The following is a 17,966-nucleotide window of genomic DNA, read 5'->3' as shown; positions in this document are numbered from 1 at the left end:
CCACCGTGTGAGAGTGAGGAGACAGGCTTACAAGGCAAGCCGACATGGTGAGAAACGCAGAGCAGAAAGACGGATGTGGTTGAGCTGATCTAATCATTGCTTCTGTTAGGGGGACAATGAATCTGATTCCTTAGGTCTTTGTTAATGAGGTCTTTGACTACTGACGTTCAAACACATTTTCGTAGATACATTTCCCTACTTGAGATTCATCTAGAACCAGGGAGCAGAGCTCCAAGGAATTATTCCGCACACACGACTGGCTCTTTGATTTTCACTAGGGTTTTTCTTATTGACTCAGGGTCTGTGTAAACCTCTAATTCCCTTGTAATTGATCTTCCACTTCTGCCTGGGGGTGATTATCTGTGTTCTGTTAAGTAGAGAGGGAGCTTCTGGTTATGAACAGACATTCTATACTTTAATTCTTCAGAATCTCTTAGGTCCACCCCAACACAAGCAAGAATACCCAGTGATAGGAGGTGACACTGAGATAAAGCAATTCTCCTTCTGCCTCACACCCACCCTCTCCCCTCCCCAGCACAGACTTGTGTAAGCCCTCAGTTAAACCAGGAGGATGGAAGCGTGTGCAGCGTCTAGTGTGAGGCGTTCTCCCCTCCCAGCTCCCCCTATTATGCCCTCTGTTCCACCCCCAGAGATAGACCCACACTGCCTTCCAAGAAAACCCCACTGCAGTACAGGCAGACAGAGCCCCCTGGCCATTCTGCCAAGGCGAAGGGGACTGGCGACCCCAGAGACTATACAGTCCATGGGATTCTCCAGGCCAGAATACTGGAATGGGTAGCCTTTCCCTTCTCCAGGGGATCTTCCTAACCCAGGGATCAAACCCAGGTCCCCTGCATTGCAGGTGGATTCTTTACCAGCTGAGCCACCAGGGAAGCTGGGTAGAAAGCCACAATGGAGGAAATCTGATGAACTTCCAGGATGAGCAGACTGGGGGAAGGAGAGGTGGAGATGGGCCCTGGTCAGCCTCAGTGAGGAGGATTTAGGATTCTGCCAGTCCAGGCTTGGAGATGGAGGCTCTCACAGGGGTGCCTGTGAATGTCAGACCTCCCCTCTCCCCACCTGCCTACTCCTGCCCAGAGCTGGGGGCCCACGTGGATCCCAGCACAGAGCTGACCTGACCATCGATCTCCTGGTTGTGTGCAGCTGGACAATGTCCAGGGCCCCATTGGCACACCTGCAGCTCCTTCCTGAATCCTGATTGATGATCAACAGAGAACTGACAATGAGACAAGCGCTGTGGGGACGGGGGCATCCTCACTCCCCGACAACACCGCAAAATTCTAAGGGGTTGTGAGAGGCGGAGCAGGGGCGAGCTGCCACTAAGCGGACCAGCGAGAGTGCTCAAGTCTCTGAGGTTGTCTAAGAAGACGTGCAGACCCTTGGGGACAGAGACCATCTCAGGGCAGAGCCAGCAAGACCCTGAGGGAGGGATGTACACTCGCAGCTTGGTTTTTCCCTAAGGAAGTGTTTTATACGTACAGAAAAGGGCTAGGCCACAAGTTTCTGGGTCTTCAGCACTCTATCATGAGATTTGACTTCAGACATGGTTTTCGACCTTCCCCACACTCCTCTCCCATGTATTTCCTTCCCACCCCCCAAGAAGTAACCATTCTTATGGCTGCTTTTTACAGATATTTTTATGTGGACCATTTTTAAGTCTTTATTGAATTTGCTACAATATTGCTTCTGTTTCATGTTTTGGTTTCGGTTGCCAGGCATGTGGGATCCTAGCTCCCTGACCAGTGATCGAACCCACACCCTCTGCAATGGAGGGTGAAGTCTTAACCACTGGACTGCCAGGGAACTGTTTTCTTAGCCCGTTGACTAATATTATACCTTTAGTGAACTTGTTTGTACTCCCCCAAAATATATATATTATTTGGCATATTTTGAATATTTATATTAATGACATTTTACTGTGTGCATCATCCTGTAAGTTGCTTAGTTTTATATAACATCATCTTGGATTATTATTGTCTACTTTTCTAGTTTTTTTTTTAAATTAGAAAAAACTAGTTTAACTAGTTTATTTTAACCTCTGTAGCCATCAGATCGTCTCAGCCCACAGATATTCTAGAGGCCACCATGTTTTCACTATCATAGACAAAGCTGCAGTGAACATTACGAGGTGTGGGTCACTGGGCATTTGTCTAAGACTCTCTCAGGTCTCTAGATTACAGCTGGAAATTGTAAAGGTGGGGACTTGGGGACAGGGAGGCAATTGTTTCCCTCCCAGATGCTTTGCATGCCTGCGAATGGGCCACCTCTTTTGATAAACACCTGGATTTTCTTCTGAAGGATAACTCTTCCCCATCAGGTGAATTCTTGGTGTGACTATGTGATCAAGATGGGCTTTCTGTCTCCACCCTGTCCGAGTGGGCATGAGATTCAAGCTAGATTAGTCTCCCCCTCACACACACACTCTCTCTCTCCCACTCATATTTGAATCTAGGGAGAAATAAAATGCAGCCCAGGAATGCCTGGAACCCACTGTGGTGTCCTTAAAAAACTGCTTTATTTTCTCCTTGTGGAATCTCATAGAAAAATCAGGTTTTGCCTTTCTGGTTTTGCTTAAGGCTGGTTCTTCATTTTTTTAGCTAACTTACATTCTTTCAGAAACTTATTCTTTTTCTCGCTTAATTTAGCTAGAGTCTGTGTCTATGGGATGCAGATGAAGATCCCTGACTGATACAGCTGCCCAGAAAACATGCCAAGGATGGCAGGTAGGCAGGTTTTCGGGGTACCCAAGACAAGAGATGCCCTTCCTGTTCTCTCTTCCAATGTGTTCATACCCCCTGCATGTTGGACCATCTGACTCGGAAAAGGGTTGGGGGTGTGGCTGTTTCTTGTGGCAGCCAACCCCTGCATTGGAATACACATTTTCAACCATCAAGTCATGTGTGCAGTCCATGGGGCCACAAAGAGTCAGACACTACTTAGCGACTGAATAATAACATATACAGATATCCCCTTCATGGATTACAGCCTTGTCGTGGCAAAGGAACTTGCTGACTCACTGGAAAAGATGCTGATGCTGGGAAAGATTGAAGGCAAAAGGAGAAGCGAGCAGCAGAGGATGAGATGGTTAGATAACATCACCGACTTAACAGACATGAATTTGAGCAAACTTTAGGAGATAGTGAAGGGCAGGGAAGCCTGGTATGTTGCAGTCCATGGGATCACAAAGAGTTGGACACTACTTAGAGACTGAACAACAATGTGGAGCCAGGCAGTGCATTGACATGGAAGACATATTCTTCATCCTTGAAGGGGCCCCAATAAAATCTTAAATTCTCGAAAGGGACCACAGTTCATCAAAATGGACATAGTGAGATAGGTCTCTTATATGTACATTTTATACGGGAAAGAAATACACATCTAGGTCATTGTCTCAATTCCTTCTTCTACAGAGGTCTTGTGGAAAATGTGGTTCCTATTGAAGGATTGTTCTGCACACTGGCCTGCCCTCAAGAATGGGGCAGAAGGAATAGTCCCTTCTTTTAAGGCAAATAAACGTGTGGCTTGACCTTGGCAACACGTGAACTCATTAGCAGTGGCTGGAGAGCTCCTCCATCCAGTGAATCAAGAGACCCCATAAACCATAGGTCAGTGATTTCAAATGCATTTTCCAAAGACAAACAGATGAATCTGAAAGACACAGATGACACTCTGGAAGAGGTCACTGTGGGTTACACGTGTTTTGATTGCTTCCAAGTTATATAAGAGAAAAACCGAACTTTTCTCGCATAGTAGCCTGGGTATTGTGAATAGTTGTTTTTAACCCCTGCACCTCTATCACTTTATTCTGGTAACAGAACACTCTTAACCCCTCCCCCATTTTCATTTGGAAAATCTTTGCTCTCCACCTTGAATCCATAGGATCTGGGAGTCAGAGGGCAAACCCAAGATCCAGAGCTGAGGCAATCAGCAGGTAGCATTTCTAAACCTAAGCCAATCAGCAGGTAGCATTTCTAAACCTAAGCCAGTCAGCAGGTAGCGTTTCTACAGCGAAGCCAGTGTACATGTGGTGCGCCCAGCAACAGTGACTCACCAGGGGTGAGCACAGGACCTAAGGTGACCCAAGCAGAGTGAGTCTCAGGACTTGCCTGGAAGCTCTGCTGCTCTTTTTTGCTGGGTTGAACTTGGAAGATGAGGCTGGGTTGCCGCAGCCAGCTTGCCACCTGGAACCTGGGAATGAAGTAAATACAACTGGAGATTGCTCCAAGGCACCAGAGAAAAGTGAATCTCTTTGAACTGAGTTCAGAATCTAGCCATGCCTGAAACCAGCACAATACTTAAATGTTTTGTTTTAGGAGCCAACGAATTCCTTTCTTGCTGAAACAAGCTGGGTTTGCACTCTCTGTTGCTCACTACTGAAGGGAGGCATTCTCCCCAACTCCGCTTGTGGCAGAGAGGCCAGAATATCCAGGCCTCCGTTTCCTCGTCTGTGATAAAGAGGAAGTGGATCTAGTAAAGTTTCAGCATCCCCTTCCAGCAGCACCATCTTGGTTCTCTGGTTTGGGGTGTTTTCCTCACCCAGCAGAAAAGATTTCCTCTTCCTGGTGAGTGAACTTTGGAACAGACTGCCTGGGTTCAAATCTCAGCGTCCCCACCACTACTGTGACTCTGGGCAATTTGCTTCCACCCTCAGCGTTCCCATTGTCTTACCCGTAAAATGGAAGTAAAGACAATATGACCATCATAAAACTGTCGTGAGACGTGAATGTGTTCATGCATGCAGAGTGACTAGGGTAGCGGCACGCAGCAAGACCTGTATCCAGGGTGGTCTCCATTATTGCTATGTTGTTATTTATATTGGTGATCCCTGTCTACACATCTCCATCTGTCCTGCTGGTTGCCTCTATTCCCTAGTACCTTGCCATCTTGGTGACTACTCCACCTTAGGACTTTTTATTCCTTTTTACGGACCAGATTTCTTTCTCTGTGTCCCAACTCTAGGAGATTTCTCTTTCCAAGGTCACAGGTACCTATTGCCTTCAGACAGGATAGGGAAACTTTGTTTCTGTATATCCCACTTTGGTTTATCAGTCTCTTTAAAGAGTATGATTTCTGTAATGTACAGTATTTTTTTGGCAATCCAGAATCCATTATCCAAACCCCACTATCCAAACTTCCACTATGCAAACCCCAACTCCTCCAGAAAAGCATCACTCAAATGGCTTGACAGGCCCTTCATGTCAGGTGGACTAAGACATCAGGGCTTTCCTTTCCTGACAGCTCGGAGTGGTTTAGGGATGGGCAGGTGACAACTCAGGACTGTTGGAGAGAGAGGACTATCTCCGCCACCCACCCCCCATGAGTTCTTGTGGCTGGTCTAATAATTAAATCGACACAAGATAGATTAGCTAGAGAAGAAAAAACCAATTTAATTCCTACACGTGGAGGTCTTAGATGAATGGTGTCCCTGAAGTGACCAAAGCAGGCTGTTTGTAAATCATTTTTATGCAAAGAAACAATTATTTGTGAAGATTTAAGGAAGGGGCTGCTGCTTGGGGTAGCAGACTAATGAAGAAGCAACAGAGTTAGTTTATGCAACTTTCTTAGCCATGAATTCCTGGATTCTGTTGATAAGGATGCTGTCTTTCCTCCTGGTACAGGGAGAATGCCTTCACATGTGAGGTTTATTTCCTGATTTTGAGGGAAAGGTTGGAGCGGGGGCGGGGGGTCCAGTGTTTTTTAGGTTATTTTTTTTTCACCAGCTATTTCTCAAGTAACTTAATATCCAAAGAGTCAATATGCCATTGAAGCGTATTTGAGGCTAGGCTGCTCTGGACCTCAGCAGGACCAATGAGATGCAATGAGAATGTTGTCATGGTTTCTGGGACTGAGGCAGGGACTCTTTCTCCACTGGACTTTGTCTGTCCTGCGGTCACGACAGAGATTTTCTAAGAATGGACTTGAGAGGGAAAGGAGGAAGTAAGAGACAGGGAGACATTAGTCAGGACCTGATGACATCATTTGAGTGTCTAGACCTAACTGTGCCTTAAACTAACAAACTACTCCTTGTATTTTTTAGTTATCTGATGTTGCAAATTCCTTTAATTTAAAGTTATTTAACTCCAGTTTTCTGTTGCATGCAGTCAAGGGTTCTGACTGGTACAATCTCCCGGTTATATGATACCCAGTGTCCCAGCCCAGAAGTAGTGATCCATAGGATTGCAAACACACGGCAATGGGTTCTACAGGATCTCCAATGTCATTCTAGAGAGCTGGTTACTAACTACTCAGCCTTAGATTCAGCTGGTTTTGCAAGAAGAATTCTCACATTATCAATTCTCTCCTGTCATTCCTTTGGAAGGTGTCCTCTGTTTCTATAAGGTGACGTACAAGTGACTTAAGATAGCTTTAATGAGCCCAACAGTGAAGAGACGGAAAAAAAAAATTAAAGCCAGAGTCATCGGAATGTGATGACGTGTGGCTTAATGATGAGGTGAGACCGACGTCATTCAAGACCTTGATGCTGGGTTGGGTGCTCTGGTTTCCTTCAACTTTGAGGAATGCCGGACCCCTGGATCTGCCAAGACCTCAGATAAGTGGGGAAATGTTTACGTACCTGGAGGGAAAAAGCTCTTTCTAGTTACAAAGTGAGAATTTCAGTTGCTTTTCCACCATTGATCAAGAAAATCATTGTCTAAATGGAGGTTTAAAAAAATGAGTACATGGGCTGCTCGGTTCACTTAAAGGAGCAAAGGCTCGCGCCAGTGTCGGAGCAGCCATTCGTCAAGCGGCCCGGCACACGCAGCGTGGTGTCAGCGTCTGCTCGGGCTTCAGTGGAACAGCGAGGGTTGTGCCTTTTGACTCACTAATCAGTTTCCCTGAGTTTTCTGGGATAATAAATCACTTTCCCTGGTCTCCATTGAGCTGCACATGGTGTTTCTGCTAGAAAGACCTTCATATTTACTTTCTTATTTGATAGCAAATGTTGATGGACACCAAGCTTCCTTATAGACGAGAGCCTCTGACCCTGGGTCAGAGTAGGAAATGGGATTTTTGGAAAAATGTCACAAAGGTGGTAGGAGGCAGGAGTAAAGAAAGAATCACAGAACCGACGCTAAAGAATCTATGGGAAGTGGCAAAACTGACAAGGTAGTTACATTAGTTGGGCCTCTCCAGAGAAACAACCAATAGGAGATGTGTGTGTGTGTGTGTGTGTGTGTGTTTATAAAATTTATTGTAAGGAATTGGCTCACATGATTATGGAGGCTGAGAAGTGCCCTGATTTGCCATCTGCATCTGGAGACCCAGGAAAGCTAGAGACATAGTTCCAGTCTGAGTCTAAAAGCCCAAGAACCAGGGGAGTCAGTGGTTAAGCCCTCGTCCAGGGGCAGAAGATGTACATCTCCACTCAGGCAACCGGGCATAAAGAGCAGAGCCTGCCTTCCTCCGCCTCTTTGCTCTATTCAGGCCCTCAGTGGATTAGAAGATGCCCATCCATGTTAGGGAAGCAATCTGCCTTACTCGCCTCACCCATTTAAATGCAAATCTCATCTGGACACTCCCTCAAGAACACACCCAGAAATAATATTTAATCAAATATAAGGGCACCCCATGACCCAGTTGGTTTGATATGTAAAATTGGCTATCACCGTGGTGAATTCCTGGGTCCTTTCTGAAGGCAAATCAGAGGAGAGAATGCAAATATTTGTGTGTGTGGAATTTATTCCAAGAAGGCAGATGCAAAAATTCCTCTTGATGAAAGGCTGCAAGCTTTCTAGATGGAAAAGAAATGGTTACAACAATGATCTGAATATAAATTGCTTTGCATTTCACAGATTCAACATTTGAAGTTTCGGCTATTTGCAAATGACTCTTGCTACAGGATTGGAGAAGGCAATGGCAACCCACTCCAGTACTCTTGCCTGGAAACTCCCATGGACGGAGGAGCCTGGTAGGCTGCAGTCCATGGGGTTGCAAAGAGTCAGACATGACTGAGCGACTTCATTTTCACTTTTCACTTTCATGTATTGGAGAAGGAAATGGCAACCCACTCCAGCATTCTTGCCTGGAGAATCCCAAGGACGGAGGAGGCTGCCATCTACGGGGTCACACAGAGTCGGACACGACTGAAGTGACTTAGCAGTAGCAACAGGATGGGTGAAGTCATGCTGCAGCAACAATGCTAAAGCTAAGTCTCTTCAGTCGTGTCCGACTCTGTGCGACCCTATGGACTGTAGCCCACCAGGCTGCTCTGTCCATTGGATTCTCCAGGCAAGAGTACTGGAGTGGGTTGCCATGCCTTCCTCACTGCAGTAACAAACAAGACCAAAATCTCAGTGGCTGAAAATAAGAAACAGCTCCTTCTCATGAAGGCTGCATTGTCACCTCAGGTCAGCTGGGACCTCTTTATACTGGGACCCAGGCTCACAGATTCCATCGTGGCACTTCCTTCTAGTAGCAGGTGGAAGGAGGCATGGCTTAAAATGTTTGCCCAAGAGGGACACTACCACTTCCTCCCGCGTGTCACAGGCAGCGTCAGTCACACAGCTTCCAAGGGGAAGAACCTGGGAAGAGACAGGAAATACTCAGTGAACAGGACTTGCATCCACCACACCCCATGACAGGCAGCAATGGGCAGCTTTGTGAGGCACAGAACCATGAACCCCAATTTCCTATAGTGGAGCCAGTGGACTGGCCAGGCCCTGGGATGCTGAGCGAGGCCCATTCACTCGCTGTTTGGGCTCTGGATGCCAGGAAGGCCTGTGCTTCTCGCTCATCCTCTTTGCACTATTCTCATGAACTGATACAAATGCAGACTTTTGGAGTGAAAAATTAGCCCCACAGAGAAAACCAGTTCTAGTCATGGAAGAAAAGAACAGAGAAGAGGCTCAAAAGACTTGGGTTCTTAGCAAACAGCTCTTCCTAGAAAAACTAGTCAAATGCAAAGAACAAAATAAAGTTGTGTAAAGGACAGAGAAGCATACATGCTGATATTTTGCAATAAAACAGTTATATCATCTTTCAAAATGTATCTAATTCAAGCTAAATAGCATAGTTGTTTAATATCCACATTCCTTTCAAAAGGATACATTACATTTTTCTTAACCATTAAAACTATGGATCATTCCCTTTTCTCCTTGAACGATCTCTTCCCCTCCTCCCTGATAATTTTTATCGTATTTCAATATATTTTTAACCTATAAATGACTTTACTTATGAATTAACTATGTTTAGAATCGGATTTATCGTTGCAATTTGCAACACCAAAATGATTGATATAATTCATTTGGATAAACAATTATTAAACATCAAAGCAACATTTTATTGGAAATACACATCTTATGAGGCAGATGAAGGGGACCAGGACGTCTTAAATGAAAGGACACTCGCCCCAGCCCCAGTGTTACAGTTGCCCCCTTGTTGAACCTGGGGGGGCCCTGCCAGCCCTGAAGCAAGGCACTATAGGGAGACTCGGTGGGTGAAGATCACACTGCTTCTCTAAAATGAGCAAGGCCAGTTGTGAAGGGGATGGGAGCGGTGGGCGGTGGGAGTGTTTCCAACTAGGTCAGTCGGGAACGTTGCTGAATGGAGTTTGAAGATCAGTGGCCACATGCTCTTTGGAAGTGCATCCGTGCCCCCAGGAGTAAGTCGGAGTCCCTTTGAAAATCCTTCCTCTGCTCCCTGAGTGGCTTTCCCTCCTCCTCACCATACCTGTTCTATCAGTGTTCTCAATGCCATCAATACAATGCTTGAGCAGGAGTAACCAACAGTGTGCAAGGAGCGCTGGACCCTTTCCACAGCATCCGTCACACCACGTCTCATCTGTCTTCTCACAACAAGGCCCAGAGATACTCAGAGCAGCGAGTGGTCCCCACCCCCATCCCTCCACACTGCTTCCTCCCCGCCCTCCCCTTCAGTCCTCTCTGCTGTTTGAAGGACCCCCATCTCTGCCCCACTTCCTCTTCCTTGCCTCTCCCTCCCTCCTCCTCCTCCTCCTCCCTCACTCCCTTCTCCTTGTTTCTCGCTCTTCTGTTTCCTTCTCTCCTCCAGTTTCTTTCTCCTTGAAATCATCATCACAGAACTAAGCCTGGATGTTATTTGCGTAAAACCATTACAAAGGGGGGAAGAGTGATATTTCTTTATGGGTCTGGGTGCAAGCCTTTGACAGATGGAACTGGTATCGGAGAAAACAAATTGTTAATGCTCTACTGAAATTTCACTGCGGGCACTCAATAGTTGCATGGGGGAACCAAAATATACTAGGGTTGAAGCAAATAAATTCCATTCCCAAACCACGAAGATGAAAAGGCAGCTGCAAATTAGGTTTGAAATGGACATCCCTGTCCTCAGAGATTTCGCAGTGACAAATGGATTAGTCCCCAAGTGGAACACAACCTACTTTGCTTTCATAGAAGCGGAGAAGACTAATAAAGACTGTGTCTCTATGCAGCCCTGAATCAACTGGGGCTCCGTCAACCTGTTTAATAGCATCGCAGCTGAGCTTCTTAATTAAGCCGCAATAAGAGTTGGTCCTTAAGAAACTGGTAAACACCCGAGTCCTTGAGTTTATTAATTAATCTTTAATTTTCTTTCATTTAAAATGAAATGTGTTTAATTATTACATTATTATTTTTAAATGAATAGTGGTTTCAAGGAATAGTATAGAGAAGGATCCTTCAGTGCCCTCATAGCATCTATCAGTGTTCTCAATGCCATCAATATAATGCTAAGAAAAATATTTCCAAGGTCAAGTAAAATCATTTTTAGGCAAATGTTTACTATGATCTATCTGGGACACACACTCCAAGCGGCAAGTGTGAGGTTTTGCAAATTCAGGATTAAGCCAGCATCCTCACCTCATTCCTTGCCCCAGCCTCCTATCAGTCAGGAAAGGTAACAAGTAACCCCCACATTGCAGTTAACACATCAAGGTTTATTTTTCTTTCTCACGCAAAGCCGATTGCCAGTTGAGATGACCGTGGAGGGCAGTGTTCTTGGTGTTTCAGCCACCCGAGGGCTTCCGTCAGGCAGTGTCAGCCTCACCATACCTGTCTCCACTGCACAGGGCAGGGCTGTGAGATCTCCCCTCCTAAGGAAATTTTAAGTATTGTTGACTGTGGGCAGAGAACATTTAGTTTTTGCTTCAAAGTGTGAGGGGTGGATTGTAGACTAATGGAAAGCCTGTCTGTAAACATGGATTCATGAGTGATAGATAAGTCAGAGGACAAGTCCCTGGGAAGCTGTATCATATTAGTAAAGACAGGATTTTCCTGGGGGGCTGGGAAAGAGGACTGGTCACCGACAAGGAGGCTCTGTGCCCTGGTCCTTAAGATCCATGGAAAAATGGGACCAGGAGGTGTGGGACTGGGCTGGAGAAATGGATCCAGTCCAAGGGGCAAGGAAATGAGAGGTGCTTTGGCAGACTTTGGGGGTTCTTCCCCAATATCTGTGCTTTCCTTCTTTTGTATTAGTAGCCCAGGTATTTTGCTTGGCACAAAACCACATAGGAGAAAAACTACACTTCCCATTTGGGCTTGCCAGTATGTGTGACCACATCACTAAATTCTAGTTAGTGCAATGTAAACCTAAGTACTGTGTTCAAATTCTGAGAAACAGCTTAAGGAAAGAGAGCGCTTCCTCCCTGCACTGCTTCGTTCCTACTTCCTGTGGCTGAAATTCAGACTCAGGTGTCCAATGTAAATCAGGCACCTAGAGTTACGAGTGAGAAGCCTTACGTTGAGCATGGCAGAGCGACAAGACAGAGGGGGCCTGAGCCCTTGATGTCTTGGGAGCCACTGTACTCGCCCTCAACTGTCCACATTTATATAAGGCAGACATACATCTTTATCTTGTTTAAGAAACTTCGTTTGGGGGGAAACTCTAGCTGAATGAAATATCAAATCTCATCACAATGGGTGCCATTGAGCTAGAAATCTTGGGGAAATTCAGAAGGTAACAGGTAGAGCCCGTGTACACTCTGGAAGCACAGTGCAAAACTCCACAGATGGGGGAGTGGATGGTTGACAGGCTGGAAGAGATTTCTGGGTTCCGAGAAAGGTAGACTCTCGAAGGACTGGCCAGGATAAGCTGGGTGTGGGAGCTGGGTATGGGTAGAGACTGGAGAGTGAGGGAGAGGAGAGCAAAGAGAGGGTGGTTCTCTTCCAAGGCTTGGGATGGGAAGGCAGCATCCTTCTGAGGGAGAAAGGGAGAATCAAACCCCACCAGAGTGGGGTTCTACAAGGAAATCATAGCAGGTGAGAACTCACCAATAGTTGAGATATCTTGAAAATTATACCTAAAAGAATCAGTTCACAGTCGGCTGGAACAGTTACTTGCTGAATGAAATGAAGAAGGGATGACAGCATGAATAGCACCAAGAGAAGTTTAAGAGAAGCAGTGCGGAATAGCGGCTGAGAATGGGGATTAGAATCCTAGAATCCATACCTCTATATCTCAGACCAATGCCTAAATGTAGTGTTCAACAAATATAGACTGGTAATATTACTGCTGCTACTACTACTGTTGCTGCTGTTATGGTTGGGAGTAACGGAGTGTCCACAGGTGGATCTGATGGCAGATGAAGAGACTTCAGGGTCCATAAGCGACTGTCTCTTTCTAAACTTCCCTGGAAATTTCTCCTCCATATTCTCAGATGCAGTTCAAGTTTCCTTCAAATCCTGGGTTAATGTCTGTTCCTCTAGGACATCAGTTGTGATCACCTTGATCCACAGCAATCCCTTGTTCTGACAGCACGTTATTACCTTGTCATCAGGCAGCTGTGATGTGCCATCCTGGATGGATTCTACCTTGTTTTTCCAGCATTTGATGGGCAAACAAGACTCCTCAAAATACCTGAGCCCTGCTTGATTCTGCAGGCTCATCTTGCAGCGATTCCTCCCACTTTGAAAATCCCGTCCATACTCTCCCAATTTTATGTCTAGTTATCACATTTTATTAAATAGATGTGTAGTAATCATTCTTCTATTGTTATATATTCACTTTCCCTCTTGTTTTTCACTATAAGAGCACTGTTAATACCTTTATGAATATTTTAAAAATGTAGTTCCAATTAGTAGCATTCTTAGTGTGACAATCAGAAAAGGTGTGAAGAATTCTGAGCTTCTATGGAACTTCTCACATACTCTTTTATTTTAAGTTATCATCTAGATTTTGTGTCATAGGCTTAAATACATATTTGAATATAATTAAATAAATTATATGCACTTCCCAGGTGGCACTAGTGGTAAAGAATCTGCCTGCCAGGGCAGGAAATATAAGAGGCTCAGGGTTCGATCCCTGAGTTGGGAAGATCCCCTGGATGAGGGCCTGGTATCCCACTCCAGCATTCTTGCCTGGAGAATCCCATGGACAGAGGAGACTGGCGGGCTACAGTCCATAGGGTCGTGAAGAGTCAGACAAGACTGAAGCTACTAAGCACGCACACAGGCAAATAAATTATATAGAGTGTTAATATATAAGTAAATCTCAAAATAGAGTAAATATTTATTTTATATATAAGTAAATGAACTTTATATAAATGGATATAATTTTTGACATGTAAATATTTGCATTTTAAAAGAAAATTATAATGTAACTTTCAAAAGTAGTCCACTGAAGCTCAATTCCATTCTGGTTCAATATCTACCATCATGGGTTTAAAAAAATACACATACAAGCTTTCCTTTCTTAGGAATTCTGCACTGTTCTTTTTTTCTCCATCAACTGGTACAGCCCTGGCAGAAATTTAGTCTTAATATATATTTTTATTCTTGGAAGCCTTTTATTAATCAATTTATCACCTATCACTGCAACAAAAATATGCTTAAAAATTGAAATTAAAATGCTTTTCATTGACTACAAGTCTTTAAATTTTAAAATAAATTCAATTCTTACTATGGTGATAAGTAGAATCAGTTCAGTTCAGTCGCTCAGTCGTGTCTGACTCTTTGCAACTCCATGAACCGCAGCACGCCAGGCCTCCCTGTCCATCACCAACTCCCGGAGTTCACTCAGACTCATGTCCATTGAGTCAGTGATGCCATCCAGCCATCTCATCCTCTGTCGTCCCCTTCTCCTCTTGCCCCCAATCCCTCCCAGCATCAGAGTCTTTTCCAACGAGTCAACTCTTTCCATGAGGTGGCCGAAGTATTGGAGTTTCAGCTTTAGCATCAGCCCTTCCAAAGAACACCCAGGACTGATCTCCTTCAGAATGGACTGGTTGGATCTCCTTGCAGTCCAAGGGACTCTCATGAGTCTTCTCCAACACCACAGTTAAAAAGCATCAATTCTTCGGTGCTTAGCTTTCTTCACAGTCCAACTTTCACACCCATACATGACCACTGGAAAAACCATAGCCTTGACTAGACAGACCTTTGTTGGCAAAGTAATGTCTCTGCTTTTGAATATGCTGTCTAGGTTGGTCATAACTTTCCTTCCAAGGAGTAAGCATTTGTTTATTTATTTATTTATAGTGTCTGGACAGGGACTTGAACCCTGGGCCTTCAGATTAAAAGTCTGATGCTATACCAGCTGAGCTACCCAGACAGTAGAATATACTGATCAAAACAACTTAAACGTCACAGTTTGTGATAAAGACTGATCAATCCTTAAAAAAGTAAAATACTCTGGGATACACTTCTCTTAATATGAGAGGTGGGACTTTTTCATTGAATATATTCATGAATGAATATTATTAATTTAAAAAGACAGGCTTCAGCATCAATGCCTTTGACACCATTTGTTATTCTTGGTATCAGCGCTGAGAGCTGTTCAGGGAAACAAACAGATGGACTTGGAAGGGCTTCTGTTGTCTGTAGCGCAATCGTTTGGTCTCTCTTCAAGTTATATGCCAAACATTACGGTGAGTTTTGATAATCTGTGAACTGACATTGGTCCTAGGTTCTCCAATTTCTGTGACAATGAAGGTCTGAAAACAATCCTTTGGTAAAAGCAGGTGGTTCTCAGTTATACAATAGACGTGCTACCTGGCTATCAGACATCCATGTTCTGCGCTGAAGGTGAGCATTCCAAAACGTGCCTTTGCTTAGTGCCCTGAAAGACATTTCTTTCTCTCTCTCTTTTTTTTTTCCCTTGCAGCAGGAGCAGGGGCCTGCATCTCCGTAAGATTCAGAATGGGTGATGCCTTTTCAGTGGGGTCCCTCATCTCCCACCCCTCTCTACCCTCCTTCCGCCTTGGAGAGTAACTGCATGGACCAATAAATGGGCTCCCTTCCCCTATGGCTTCCGGTTGCATTTGTCCAATGGGGAGCCCGGCGTTTGTGGAAGCGAGGAGGAGAAGAGAGAAGGCGTTTATGCCCAGGGCTCATCTGCGCAGTGACTCAGGGCACCTCTGCATTTTCTCTAGAAGGCCACAGCTCCTTCGTACTTTACACAGCCTGTCTCCATGTTCTAGAAACCTCTCTCCCCTGACCCTACTCAGGACTCCACCAGCCCAAAGGGGAGGCACAATCCTGTGTAGCTTTCTTTACTCCACCTACGTCTTTATTAATATTTCCTCTATCAAACACTCCTCAAATAACCCAATTTGACTGTGCTGTTTCCTCTTGGCACCCCTACTGATAAACTTATTTTTTACATAGTGGAAGAAGGACATGTGTGAAGGAGGAAGTGGCAAATAGGACACGAGTTAAGTGGAGGCTCTGTAAACTGGTCCTCTTAGGACCGTCTGTGCCTATGAACCCTTGGAAAAATCTTCATGACCCCCAGGGGCCTGGGCACTTCAATTTGATGATGGCCCATTTGGTACCTGACCATCCCTGTCTGTCCCTTCCGCTGCATAAGGGTAAGGACGCAGTTGGGTGCCAAAGAGGCATTAAAGAAAGCTGGGGTGCTTTCTCTTGAACGTCAATGGATACAGGTGAATCCTACCAGGCTTTGATGTGCGTCCAACAACTTCCATGCTCTCCTGCTGCTCAGCCACACCCACCACTGACCTCACCTGCAAGAGAAGTAAATGTCCTCCTCTGAGCTGTGGTATGGGGCCGGGTCTGGTTTCACAAAGCTGGGACCTCATAATTGCCTGCTGGAGTCTGGCATCAATCACCCACGACAGGGAGCTTGCCTGGTTTTTCTGCCAGCCTCTCTGCAGCACTGATTTAAAAATTCCAGACAACTCATCAAGAGTTCTTTATTGCAGCAGCGGGCAACTGATCTACAATAACATGTAAAAAGATAGGGGTCCCCAGGCAACAACAGCAGCTGCCGTTTGAGTTGAAATTGGAGTTAAAATGTGTGCTGAATCCACCTGCTGGGGGTGGAGCAATGACCTTGCACCTTCCATCCTGGAATGGTCTAGAAGCCCCTGGGGGCTGTTGCCTGCTGCCACTGAGACTTGAGGCTGCTGCTATTAAACAGATGGCTGTAGGTATGTTTGCATTAACTGCTACTATGATTTTTTTTTCCTTCATAAGGATATTTCAGATTCTACCATCTATATATCTATCTGTATATATAGATAGATCTATATATATATCTGTGCCAAGGCTCAGTTGATAATTTGAATTGTTGTTTAGCAAATATTCACTCTCTTCCCATCACCGTGTAAGTGGGAAGTGCTTCCTTCACACCCCCTTTGATATGGGTTTGGCCCACTGCTTTGCTTTGACCAGCTGAACGTCAGTGAAAGTGACAGGCCAAAGACATTCAGTGTGCTCCCGCGGCTTGTTTTGCTCTTGCTCTTGGGGATCTGCTATGAGAAGAACATGCCCAGATGGCTGCTTCATCTCAGCTCGTGGAGAAAGCCCCATAAAGCCTGGCCAAGATCAACTGAGCCATGGTGGCCCCACAGACCTGTGAATGTGGACATAAGCGCTTCTTGTCAACTGCTGAGTTGGGCTGGCAACTCCTGAGAAATGACTGCATTTGAAGATTCTGCTCTGCTGAACCCAAGGGAAGCGGTGTTCACATCTCTGCTCAAAACCAGGCTTCATTCATTCTGGCATTTATTTATGAATGCACTTGTTTATTCTGCAAATGTGTTTTCATCACTCTCAATATTAAGCACTGCGCTAGAGAGACTCATGTATCTCCGTGTGTCTGGGTTGTCCCTCCATCTTCGGGAGAGAAATGAGGTTACGCAGGTGCACATCCGTAAAGTGCTTTGAAAAGAAGAAAGAAAGAAAGTGAAGTCACTCCGACTCTCTGCGACTCCATGAACTGTAGTCTACCAGGCTCCTCCGTCCATGGGATTTTCCAGGCAAGAGTACTGGAATGGGTTGCTATTTCCTTCTCCAGGTGATCTTCCCGACCCAGGGATTGAACCCGGGTCTCCCACATTGCAGGCAGTCACCTTACCATCTGAGCCACCAGGGAAGGCACACTATAAATCCTGCCAGTTTCCCAGCCCTTTTCTCCAGCTTTGCTCGGCTGCATGACCTTCTGAGGCCAGGCTGGGGTGCGGTGAGTGGAATGGAATCCTGCTCCTGCCTGGACAGGCTTAGATGATCCCCCTGCGTTAAAGCAGGGGCTTTGGGGGAGGAAGAGGTGATGCTCACTGTCTCCCCTGTGGGGAACAGGTGTTCTCACCTCTTGCCTGGGTTACTTGGCTCAGCTGCTTTGTGCTCAATCTTGTTTGTTTTCAGGTAAAGAAACGAAGGCTCAGAGAGAGGTAATAACTCACCCAATCATTGGCAGACAGCAGGAGCAGTAAGTGTTAATTATTATTATCCAAGTCTCCATGATTAGAGATGTGGAAAGACCACCTTAAAGATTGAACTCTTGAACATCTGTGCAGAAGAGAGTTGCCATAGCAGGCCTGACTGCTCTCTTTTGAAATCCCTGCTTACAGGGTTGGCCCTTGGCTGGTGTATGGGAACTTGGATGTGGGGAGGGTTTTCAACACTGATTGATAAGAGGGGCTCCCTGTGCCTAAACTGTTTATACAAAACAGTATGGTTTATGCTGAACACCTGCTCTCCTTCTGGGAGTCTGGGGTGTGGGTGCATGCTAGGCAGAGGCTGCCCCAGGGC

The 17,966-nt window shown here is 45.5% G+C and overlaps 1 non-coding gene across 1 annotated transcript; it reads right to left on the bottom strand.

Annotated features, from left to right (window-relative positions):
- Positions 1-14,450: 14,450 nt before the first annotated feature.
- Positions 14,451-14,523, bottom strand: TRNAK-UUU (transfer RNA lysine (anticodon UUU)). The gene has a single exon. It is a non-coding gene; the product is annotated as a tRNA-Lys (tRNA).
- Between the last annotated feature and the right edge of the window lie 3,443 nt (positions 14,524-17,966).

The sequence above is a fragment of the Bos mutus genome, chromosome 13 (genome assembly GCF_027580195.1).
Source record: "Bos mutus isolate GX-2022 chromosome 13, NWIPB_WYAK_1.1, whole genome shotgun sequence".
Taxonomy (NCBI): domain Eukaryota; kingdom Metazoa; phylum Chordata; class Mammalia; order Artiodactyla; family Bovidae; genus Bos; species Bos mutus.
The sequence above is the reverse complement of the archived record's forward strand: the minus strand, read 5'-3'. Positions and strand labels throughout refer to the sequence as shown.